Below are 11473 nucleotides of genomic sequence, written 5' to 3' on the forward strand. Positions count from 1 at the left end.
GTGCTTACGTGTGTGATTCATGATCTTATGGGGTCCTTATACAAGTTATAATAGTGTGTATAGGAAGTGTGTTAAGTTTCATGAAAATTGGAGGTCAAACGTCCAAGAACGTCTATAAGGTTCGAAAGTTTTTGCCTTGAAATGTCCATGTGTGCCTTAATGTGTTTCGTCAAGTTTTATGTGTTTTTTGAGTTCAAATTGATGTGAGAATTTCCTGACATGTATACGAGATTATTTGAGGTGGAAACATCAGGGGAAAAGTCCCCAAGGATCAACCAAAGGTTCCTTGAGGAGGACCCAACCTTGGGCCAACAACCTACCCACCGCAGCAGCTTTTGTTCCTTAGTGAAATAGGTGATCATCACGGACTTGGTTCTCCATAGGTCAAAATTTTGGTCCGAGTCGCAGATACAACGCAAACTCAACTACTGCGGAAGTTATTTTCAAAAAAAATCATGCGAGAATAGCTCTGCGTCGCGGACTTGTTCCCCGATTATAATTCCGGAAATTAAAGTTGAGTTTGATGACGCTTTGAAGCTCCAAGAAAGAAGAATGATTTTTTCACGTTTTTCTCCAAATCAATCTTATGGGCATTTCATCTCAATTAATGCATGGATTTTCATCCTTTGATTCTCTCCCATTCAAGGAGTCAATTTCAATGATTTAAAAAATGATTAAAAAAAAAGATGAATTCTCTTATTTTGTGATCTAGCCATGGGTTCTTGCATAAAATATTTTTAATCAATGAATTATGAATGAATTGATGTAAATTTGATGATTTTAACTAAAAAGTCTATGAACCCATGTAATTCATGAACCCTAGTTTTTGATTACTTTGTGGGTCACTTGATTATGTCTTAATGTTTATGAATTCTAATGTAGTTTTCATTGGGCTATTGAATTATGTAAGAATTGTATTGGATTGGTGTATAGGCTGTCTTAGATTGATAAATCTATATTAAATTGGTTTAAATTCATTAAGTATTATGATTTTTTTTTGTATTGAATTGATGATCATGGCCATTGGTAAGGGCCTTTTGGTATTGTATTGGATGAATTAGCTATGGATTGAATTGGTGAGAATGTATTGGTGGTACGTTGGCTTAATTATTTTTATTTTATGTAAAGTATTATGATTTGTATGGTCCACTGATGGTGGCAGTTATATGTGTGTTACCTGTGAATGATGTGGCCTCGTTGATGTTGCTTTATGCATATGATGATCATGGTCTTGTCGGCACTACTTGATACATTATGATGATTTGTGTAGTTGACTTATGTGAAGTATGATCATATACATCTGCTTGTGATTAAGGTGAATGTATGTGTTCTTCCATCGATGTTGTTAGGTGATCATGTTAAACTATGATTATATCCTCAAGTGTGTAGTCTTAGAGTTGATGCATGATTATTCCTACTTGGTTATGTGAGCCTTATGATGGTTATATTTATGGTATAATAGTAGTGTACAGGGTGACCTATAGATGATGTCTGGTATGCCTATGTGCTTCTAGAATGATATGTTATATGTGAAGTATGTGTGTGTGTTGTTTTGGTAGACTTGTGTCCCTTACTTGATACATGTATAATGTGAATATAAATCTTGACTTAGTATTCTAAAGCTCTTAGTCTTGTATGTATTAATGACATATGACCTTGAACATTTCTAAGAAGGTCCTTTATATGGAACCTTAAACCTAGTTGTAAGGTTATGATATCCTTGAAGTCAAAAGTCGTAATTATATCCTTCTTGTGTGAATGGTGGACTTAAGTTTGGTTGGATGGAACGGCATGAAATCAATCTTAGGAAAATTATTGAGCTATCCTCTTAATCATTGTAAAGCAAACTTAGGGGACCTCTTTGGTAATGTGAATGTGATTGGGTTATGAACTAGATATGGAACCTCTTCATGTACTTCTTTATTGAAACACTCTATGAGAAAAAAGGCTAGCACCGAGTGAGTATGGTAAAGGGAATAGTTCTAGTTAAGTATAATACTAGAGAACAAAGGAACCCTTCATATTTCTTAATCATGTGCCTACACGGGATGTGTCCAAGATCTACCATTGGCAAGTAGAACACCCTCCTTCGGTGTAGGTTACAACTCCGGATTTCATACCTTTATACCATGGTCTTATCGACTATTATCATCATATGGGGTACCTACTAGTATTGGAGAAGTTCTATGAAGTTTATGTGGTGGTATGATACGCTATCTAGACATTGCACAATAGGCTTTGAAGATGTTAGTGAGTGAGTCCCTAGGTCTTCTCCAAGATTATTACTCGAATGTCCTTATGTGATTAATATCTCTTAATTGAACAAAAGAAGATGATGACTTAAGTTAGAAATCATGTTCAATGAATAAGTACTTACCTAGAGTAGTTAAGGGTTGTCTAGTTAATGTGTGAAGGGGACATAGGAATGGTCACTTCATGTCTTACCTAGGGAAGTCTTAAGAATGACTCTAGATAGCAAAGTTGATTGGTAAATTAGACATGATCTAAACATTCGAAGTCTTAAGGATTATTTAGGTCATCTTGGAGAGGCCATACATTCTCTTCTTGAGTTACTTAAGTAAGTCTTTTGATAACCTTTGGGATGAGAATGTCATGATATATGTATGTTATTGTATAAAGTGAGAATGATCTTATCCTAGGTACTCTAAAGGATATTTTAAGTGTGTGTGAAGTGATTGTATGGCGGTCGCTCCACAACTCACTCAAGTGAACCTTAGAATCACCTTTGGTAGGAGGATCTCATGTTTATGTGTTTGATAAAATGCTTACATGATATCTTATATGTTTCTAAGGTGTTCATTGTTATTCTTATTCTTCTACTATGATGTTTTAATCAAAAAAAGAATGTTTTCAATAAATGTCCATTTAATGATTTTATGCATTATGTCATACTTAGTACAAGTGTTTGTACTAATTCCATACTTTTATCTATCTCTAAAGTGATTCATAGGTGAAGGGCATTTAAAGAGCGAAGCTTAGATTATAGGATCTTTCAAGCAAGTTGTAGTATGTCCTCATTTGATTTAAGGGCATAGATGTCTTTTGATTTGTTATTTCGAAGCATTGTAATAGACTTAGTAGTAATATATTTTGATGTATGGGTCGTGTCCCAAGTATGCTTGTGTCTAACATATGATGATATGAGACTTAGTTTTTCCTATGGCTTTTATGTGAAAGATATTTTGAAAGACTATTCAAATGTTGTGAAAAGTTTTAATTCCGCACTACTTTTCATATATGTATATCGATGAATGATACAAAAGGTCTTGTACAAGACCTCCGAGAGGTCAAGTACGGCGTGCCACGACCTAAGAATATCCTAACTTCTAGGGTATAGGTGTGGGTCGTGACACTTGGTACAATTCGTACTAAGTATATTTCACACAAACGCATATTTTGCCTACATTCTAATCCAATGTAGGGTGTTGAGAATATTGAGTTACTTTGAAGGGTAGATTTTCCAAGGCCTTCAAGAAGTGAAGATTGGTGAGTCCTCATAGCATCTGAGGACACCACCCGTATGTTGTCTTTTACGTTCTTTACTATTTTTAGACTTTTATGGGTTGTGCCCCAATACATTTGTACTCATGTTGTCATAGATGGTTCTTGAGACATATGTGAGAAAGGCTTCCATTTTATGAAATGATTCCGCATTATGTTTTTGAGAAAAAGTTTTAATTCCGTGTTATTTTTCATATAAATGTAATGAAAGATGTCTAAGGGCTTGAATAAGACCTCTGAGAGGTCAAGTATGCTATGTTACTTCTAAGGGGTGCTCCTCGGTCGTGACAACATTTTACTCCAGGATCAGAATTAGGAAAAATTGGTGGATTTGGAAAGAGGATGCAAGACCTTTAATTTGATAGGTGATATGAAACGTATATCATTTTGTTCAAAAAGATATGAACTTTTAAATTTGGCTGAAACCTCAAAGTATGTCAAGACTCTTCCACGAGACATTTCACGGCTTGTGTGAAGCTTTACGGACCGTCTAGTAGTTTGTGATCCTTCATAGTAGCCATGTTGGTTCTCTTCCTCCTTCACGAACCACTCACGACTCTTTTAGATCTCCATGGACTGTCTAGTGGTTTGTGGTCATTCACATTATGTTGGGTTCACAAACATGATCAGGGTGATGGTTCGTGTTCGTCTTCACGGACCGTGAAACCTCTCCGTGGTTTGCCTTATCTATTATTCAATCTTAGTTTTTATTTTTGAGGTGTTACAATATTAAATCTTAGTTTTTATTTTGGAGGTGTTACAATATCTCCCACTTGGGATCAAGTAGACTTTGGCAAAAAGAGCTGAAATCCCTACCAATTCAATACTAGAAACTGATATCTAATAGAACTACGTTCATGAACAAGAAAATATGCTAGAATACTATGATAACTAAGAGAACATGATATTAATACTGAAATTACACAAGAGTAAGCTTCGAGACTGGATAGGAACTATTACCTCAAGCATAAACAGAATCGGATGGAAAGAGGTGAGGATACTTGGCCATTATGGCTACTTCTGTTTCCCAAGTAACTCCCGCTATGAACTGACTCCTCCACAAAACCTTAATTGAAGCGACTTCTTATTTCTCAACCAACGAACCTGACGGCCAAGAATTTCAACTAGAACCTCATCACGGGTGATCCTATCCTTTTCTGCCACTCCTGTTTAAGGTAATATCCTGTCGGAGCAGTTATACACTTCTTTAACAAGGAAATGTGAAAGACTGGATGAACCATTGCTAGTTCTACTGGCAACTCTATCTCATATTCCACCTTACCAACCTTTTTCAAAATTTTGTAAGTACTTACATACTTGGGATTGAGCTTTCCTTTCTTGCAAAATCTCATCACCACTTTCATGGGTTACATTTTAGAAATACCCAATCATCGATTTCAAACTCTAAGTCCCGTATCCTCAAATATGCATAGGACTTCTGACGATTCTGAGTTGCTTTTAGTCTATCTCTAATGAGTTGAAAATTCTCCATAGCCTTATGGACCAAATTTGGCCCAATAAAGTTTGCTTCACTTCTTCAAACCAACCAATCGGAGACTTGCATCTACGCTCATATAGTGCCTCATAGAGATCCTTAAATGCTGGAATAGGAGTTGTTAATATAGGCAAGTTTTATAAGAGGTAAGTGATTATCTCAAATACCCTCGAATTTAATCACGCAAACTCTCAACATGTCCTCTAAATTTTAAATAGTACGATATTCCTGACCATCTATCTGCGGATAAAATGTTTTTACTGAGATTTACCTAAGTACCAAGACCTTTCTGAAATGACTTCCATAAATAGGATGTAAACTAAGGACCTCCATCTGAGATAACAAACAAGGGTACATCATGCATCCTGACTATCTTATTAATATAGCGCTTGGCGTAGTCCTCTGTTGAATTCATAATAGAATTTGTGGTTTAGACGTCCATGGTGCTTAACCAGTGACTTTGAGGGTAAAGAATCACTTAAATACTGACAAAGTGACTTCAAGACAGGCTTCATGGGCCGTCTAGAGTACCAAGGCCCATCCAATGGGTCATGAAGATGCTCTGCCCAACTGGGCTTCACTAAAAGGAGTATAAGGATTTACTCTGAGATTAGAATTAGGCAAAATTAGTGGTGTTGAAAGAAGACTTAAAGACATTTGACTTGATAAGTAGTGGGACACCAAAATCATTTTATGCTGAAAGATATGATCGTTCTAAGTTGACCAGAACCTCAAATATTTCAAGCCTATTTCACGAGCCACTAAACGTCTCATGTGAAGCTCCATTGACTGTCTTATAGTCTGTGGTTCTTCACAGTAGCCATAGTAGTTCTGTGTCTGCTTCAAGGACCACTTCACAACTCATGTGCAGCTCCACGGACCATCTAGTGGTATGTGTTCTTTCACATTATGCTGGAAGCACAACCACAAGCAGGTGAGAGGTCATGGTCATTTTCACGGCCCATAGACCCTCTCCATGGTTTGAACTTATTTATGGTTCAAACTTAGTTTGGATTTTTGAGGTGTTACATATATTGTTAAGAATGAGGATGTAGGATAAAGTTTTGATTAGTTGGTTTGGATGGAGAACATAAAGTACGTCGTCACCTGATTTCTCAGGTCATGATGACACCTACTACGCTATATCAGTAGTAGCCTGACCTTAGTCCAACGCCATAAGTAATGTACTACCAAGTGGTAGTCCAGAACAATAAACATAAAGCTTATAACAATGTTAAGAAAGGATGATCAATGGAAATGCAGCAGAAAAAACCATCCCAAGACTTAGCATTAGTAAGTAAGTGAGCATCCAATAAAAATAAGAGCACAAGGCTTTTACAAGTTCAAAGTAAGTATAAACTGTCTCTGAATACAAGAATAACACTAAGCCTAGCAAAAAATAGACGGAAATGGGCAATTGTGAATACTAGGATCTTACCCTAGTCTCTGAACTCCACGTTTCTCCACATGAATTCAAATCAACACGATAACTCAATTTATGATATGTATGGAGAAATGTTGTATGAGCACAAAAATGGTACTCATTAGACATTGTTAAGAGACAATACAAGCATAAACAACAAGTAATTAGGTATGCATAGCACATGTGCCTAAACAAGATATAACATGTTAGACAACAATACGAAGCAAAAATAGAATACAAGGGAAAAGAAGTCGAGTAAAGAATGTAATTAGAAGGATGGAATGCAAGCCATAAACCTATTGTTGAGTAACTAAGGTACCAAGTCAACTGACAAGGGTAAGGAGGACCCACAACCACAGTTCTAAAGTCAAAACCTATCAGCTAACAAGAAATAATAATAGAAACATAACAAATAAAGGTGAGGAACATGACCATCAGTATACCTATGATGAGCAATGTATATGAATGTAGGGTGAGAAACAAGACCATCAGTGAATATCTGAAACCTCTAACAATAAGTACCCAATAATGGGGCTACCCGACCAACCAATAAACTCCCAGTGACTATCAGAAACCTCTAACCAAAAGTATCTCGCTTCCACAACACCCATGAAGATACTCCATGAAATCGATGGGGAAAACTATACTAAAATGACGAGCTTTCTATGTAGAGCTACTTTTGTTAAACTCAAATTGAAAGAATCAATATCCATGAAGAATTAAATGAATTTTTCTGTGATTTTAAATGAATTTTTGTTGATTTTTCTAAGTTAAAATTGTAACACCCCAGAAAATTTTTGAACTAACACTCGAACCGTTTTTTGCAGTGAGTGAGATTCTTATCAAGGAAATTAAAATTTTCTTAAGTATTAAGATCAGGTCACTAGATGTAAAACCTTGATCTCTAAAAGAACTAAATAAAAAATAACAAAAATCTGAAATTTGGAGAGTTAGGATAAGAATGAGTTTTGGGTCAACTTGAAATGACCAAAACTTCTAGCATAGGATGATTTAGGTGTGCTACAAGATACCATAGGAAATATCTTTGAATTATCTTTCCAATTCCACCGAGTTTTTTAAATTTCATGTTTGGATGAGTAAGATTGGCCTTTTGAAGTTAGGTTGTCCATTTAAGGAAAGTTAGCTAAAAATAGTGAGGGGTATTTTGGTCTTTTTCTTACCCAATCATATTTAATTGATTTTTAATAATATTTTAGGGGTATAATCCTATTAGTTTCAGTTTTATATTCCTAATATACGGCTAGGGTTTTAAATGAGAGTTCAAGAAGAGAAAAGAAGAGAAAAGGAGGAGAGTATCAAGCGTTCGTCGAAATTCTTGCGTTCGTCGATATTCTTGCATCTTGTTGTGGATTTTCGTCATGGGATTGATTTCTAAGAGGTATGTAAGCTTCAATAGTGTTTGGTTCGTTCACCCATATTCCAATCATGATTTGTTTAACGTAATTTCGTTATTAAAATTTAAGGATTTAGGTTCTTGATAAGTGTTCTTGAAGTTTCATTAAGTTTTGATGTAAGATTCTACTTAGGTCAACTTTAAACGACCATATATCTTATAATATTAAGAATTAAATGATCTATAACCTATACGATTAAACGTAATTGAATATAATTTTCAACGCCACCAATTTCACATCAATCCAATTTCTGAGTAAAAAGTTATGGCTATTTTAGTAACCTATACAGTGCTTTTACCAATTAGCCGACGGGAAAATATTAAAAATAGTTGTTTTTGTCTTTATACCTCCAAGAAAACCACGAAAGAATTTCTTGACTAATGAAAGGCTCAAAAATATCAGATTTTCATGTTCACCAATGAAAAATCATAATTCTTGGCCATAGAGATTTCAAGAAACTAATTCAAGAATCTCAAGAAAGGTTTTCTTGATTGTTTACATTCAAGCTAGGATTTGAAGATTTCTAATCAAGTTATTCTTCAAGATTATTCAAGAATCCTATTTATTTTAAGTATATAAGGCTATCAAGATTTTATGCTAGTTCATCCTCACGCCCTACACTACTTTCAGATCAGTAAAAGAAGGTGGAATGACCTGAGAGGCTCTTGTACTTGACTATATTTGTAAGTTGGACCCTTCAACTTATCAATTTGTAAACTTAACCCTTAAACTCATCAGAACACAATATTTTAAACTCCTTTGACCATTGACCGAACTTATGTGTCATTTATAATGCTAAGTTGGAAATTATGTAACAACAAGCGTTTGACAGCGATTGAAAAATATATTTTACATTAAAATATTTAAATAAAAATAATACTTATCAAATTTTTAAAAAATAAAAATAAAAACCCATCTTCCTCAACCATCCCTCTCCCACCCCACCCCCACCCCTCTCTCCTCCGTCCCCAGCCCCTTCCTCTCTTCTTCTTCTTGGAATTTCATCCACCACATGATCACTCTCACTCTCCTCCTCTTTATTCTCTCCTACATCCATTTTCTTCTCAACCCACACCTAATTTTCATTACAAATCAATCATCCACCCTAATCATTTAGTCTAAAAGTGTTGAGATTATTATTTATATTTTAGGATTCAAAAAGATCTAAGGATGAACACAAAGAATAATGTTGGATATTTAATAATTAAAACACCATTGATAAGTTAGAGAAAGCTTGAAAAATAACAAGTGGATCTTGTGAATTTATGAAATTGATTCAAAATTGTGATTGAAATTAGTTGAATTTGTGGTAGTGAACTTGTATTTGAATTTTCAAGTCATGGAGAAAAATCTCATCATTTGACATGAATTTAGTGTTCAATTTGGAATAAATATGAATAACATGCTTATTTGGAATATTTTAAAAAAAAACAATGCTCATCTAAAATTTCTTGAAATTACAAAACTGGTTTAATTGATTTTTTTAATTTTTGACATTTAATTTCTTACATGTCATTAAAAATGACATGGAATCTCAAGTGTAAGTAATTGTACTTCACACACCTTAGTCAGATGATAAAAGGGCTTAAAATATTACGTTCTGATGAGTTTAGGGGTTCAATTGATAAATTGATAAGTAGGAGGGTCCAACTTACAAATGCAGTCAAGTACAGGGGTCTCTCATGCCATTCCCTCGTAAAATAATAATCTAGGATTCTACCCCTAGATTTGTTGATCAGATAAGTTGATTTTGAGTTCTTGAGTTCATGTTTCTTTTAAAAGATTTATTCGTAATTATCGAATTTCTATATTGTTATTGAGATCCTTCATATCATGAACAATAAATCTCCTTCATATCATGAACAATAAATCTTGAATTCATAATTCATATTCAAGAGAAAGTTAAGAGTAGAGTTCAAGAAAGTATTTAAGTTTAGTTGTCAATTCTTTGAGATCCATCACTAATTAAGGTTTGAGGAAGTAAACAACAGAATGAGAAGAGTCATATATATATGAGTTCCATGTAGTATGTAAACCTTCGAGTCGAGTCATTCATGCCCATAAATTATGCACGGACTCCAGCAATTGAGTATCTTTGAGAGAAGTTGTATCTTCAAGGTCTAAGTCTGTAGTATTGAGTTCCTACTCTCCTTTGAGATTACATTTCTAATCATGGGACTATTGCATGTTACCCATAAAGTTCTTGAGTTGAATTGAACATGCCCATAATTCCGCATGAACCCTATAAGTCGAACAATCTTGAGATAAGGAGTACCTTTGAAAGAGTTGAGTAGTTCATGCTAATAATTCCGTATGAACCCTCTAAGTTGAAAATCATGAAATCATCCATAAACATGCGATCATGAACCTTGAATCCATACTTCAATTCAAGGAAAGATAAGAGTCGAGTTTAGAAGTTAAGAAGTAAGTCAAAGCCAAGTTCATTAAGTTTTCAAAAGTCTTTTACAAACATTTTAATATTTTAAGAATAAAAGTTTCAAGTTAAGCTAAGAGCAAAGAGTTGAGTTCACTTCTCAAAAAGTTATAGAGAACTAAGAATTCTCAATGAATTTATAAATGTTTTCACATTTAAGATGAGAGAAAACTAATATTTCCAAAAGAGTTTTGATAAAGAAAAGGGAACATCAATTTCAAGAGAGTTTTTAAAGTTAAGTGTTGAGAAATTATCACAACCTAAAGAAAGAAGTTATTTTAAAAACACGTGAGCTAAGTATATTTTTGGGAGTAGTATTGAGCACCGATATGGGGATGCGAGTTCATAATAACCAAGTCTCCATAAACCATGTAGCCATTATGGCTATTAATGGGTCATACTTTTTTGATGATCACGTAAGTTAAGCTAGCGGATCCACTAAGTTAAGTTAGATTTCTAAATTGATGGCAAGGTATAGGTCAGTCCTTTGCAGCGCGAGATAAAGTGTCGTATCATCACTATAGCTATTAAGTAATGGTTGTCGGTTAGAGAAACTCCCACAGATGTATGTGCATGGTTTCTAAAGGGGTTCTTCTTAGTATGAATGGAGTATGAAACTTCATTATGCATTACACAAGTAGACTTTGAGAGGGATCATGGGATGTCTTTTATGATATTATGATTATGAGTTGACAATCGTGTTTTAGAAAGTTTTTCTTTATATTTCACTTCTTTTAAACTTCTTTATATCGAAATAAGTTCAGTTAAGTATCAAGAGTTGAGTATCTTGAGTTGATATGTGCTTCATTAAGTCGAGTATCTTATTCTTTATTTGAGTTGAGTTGAAAAGAGGTAAATATGTTTCCTTCTTATCAAGTTCAAGCCTATGTTTTATGCTTTAGAATTCTCCTTAAATGCTCGTACTTTCCACGTACTAAGTCATTTGGCCTGCATCTTTTGATGATGCAAACACATGTATTTAGGATCATCAATAGGATCTTCGATACATCTGAGAGTTCGAGTTATCTATGGTGAGCCTCTTAGTTTCCATAGGATTCCATATATTTTCAATAGTTAGGAGGTCGTGAGTATTATACCGATTTCCATCATTGTCATTTAAAGGCTTCACGGATAGTTAGTATAGTTGAGATGTGTGTATTATTCATTTATTTTGATAAATGTTT

Source organism: Solanum lycopersicum, chromosome 4 (assembly GCF_036512215.1).
Source record: "Solanum lycopersicum chromosome 4, SLM_r2.1".
Lineage (NCBI taxonomy): Eukaryota > Viridiplantae > Streptophyta > Magnoliopsida > Solanales > Solanaceae > Solanum > Solanum lycopersicum.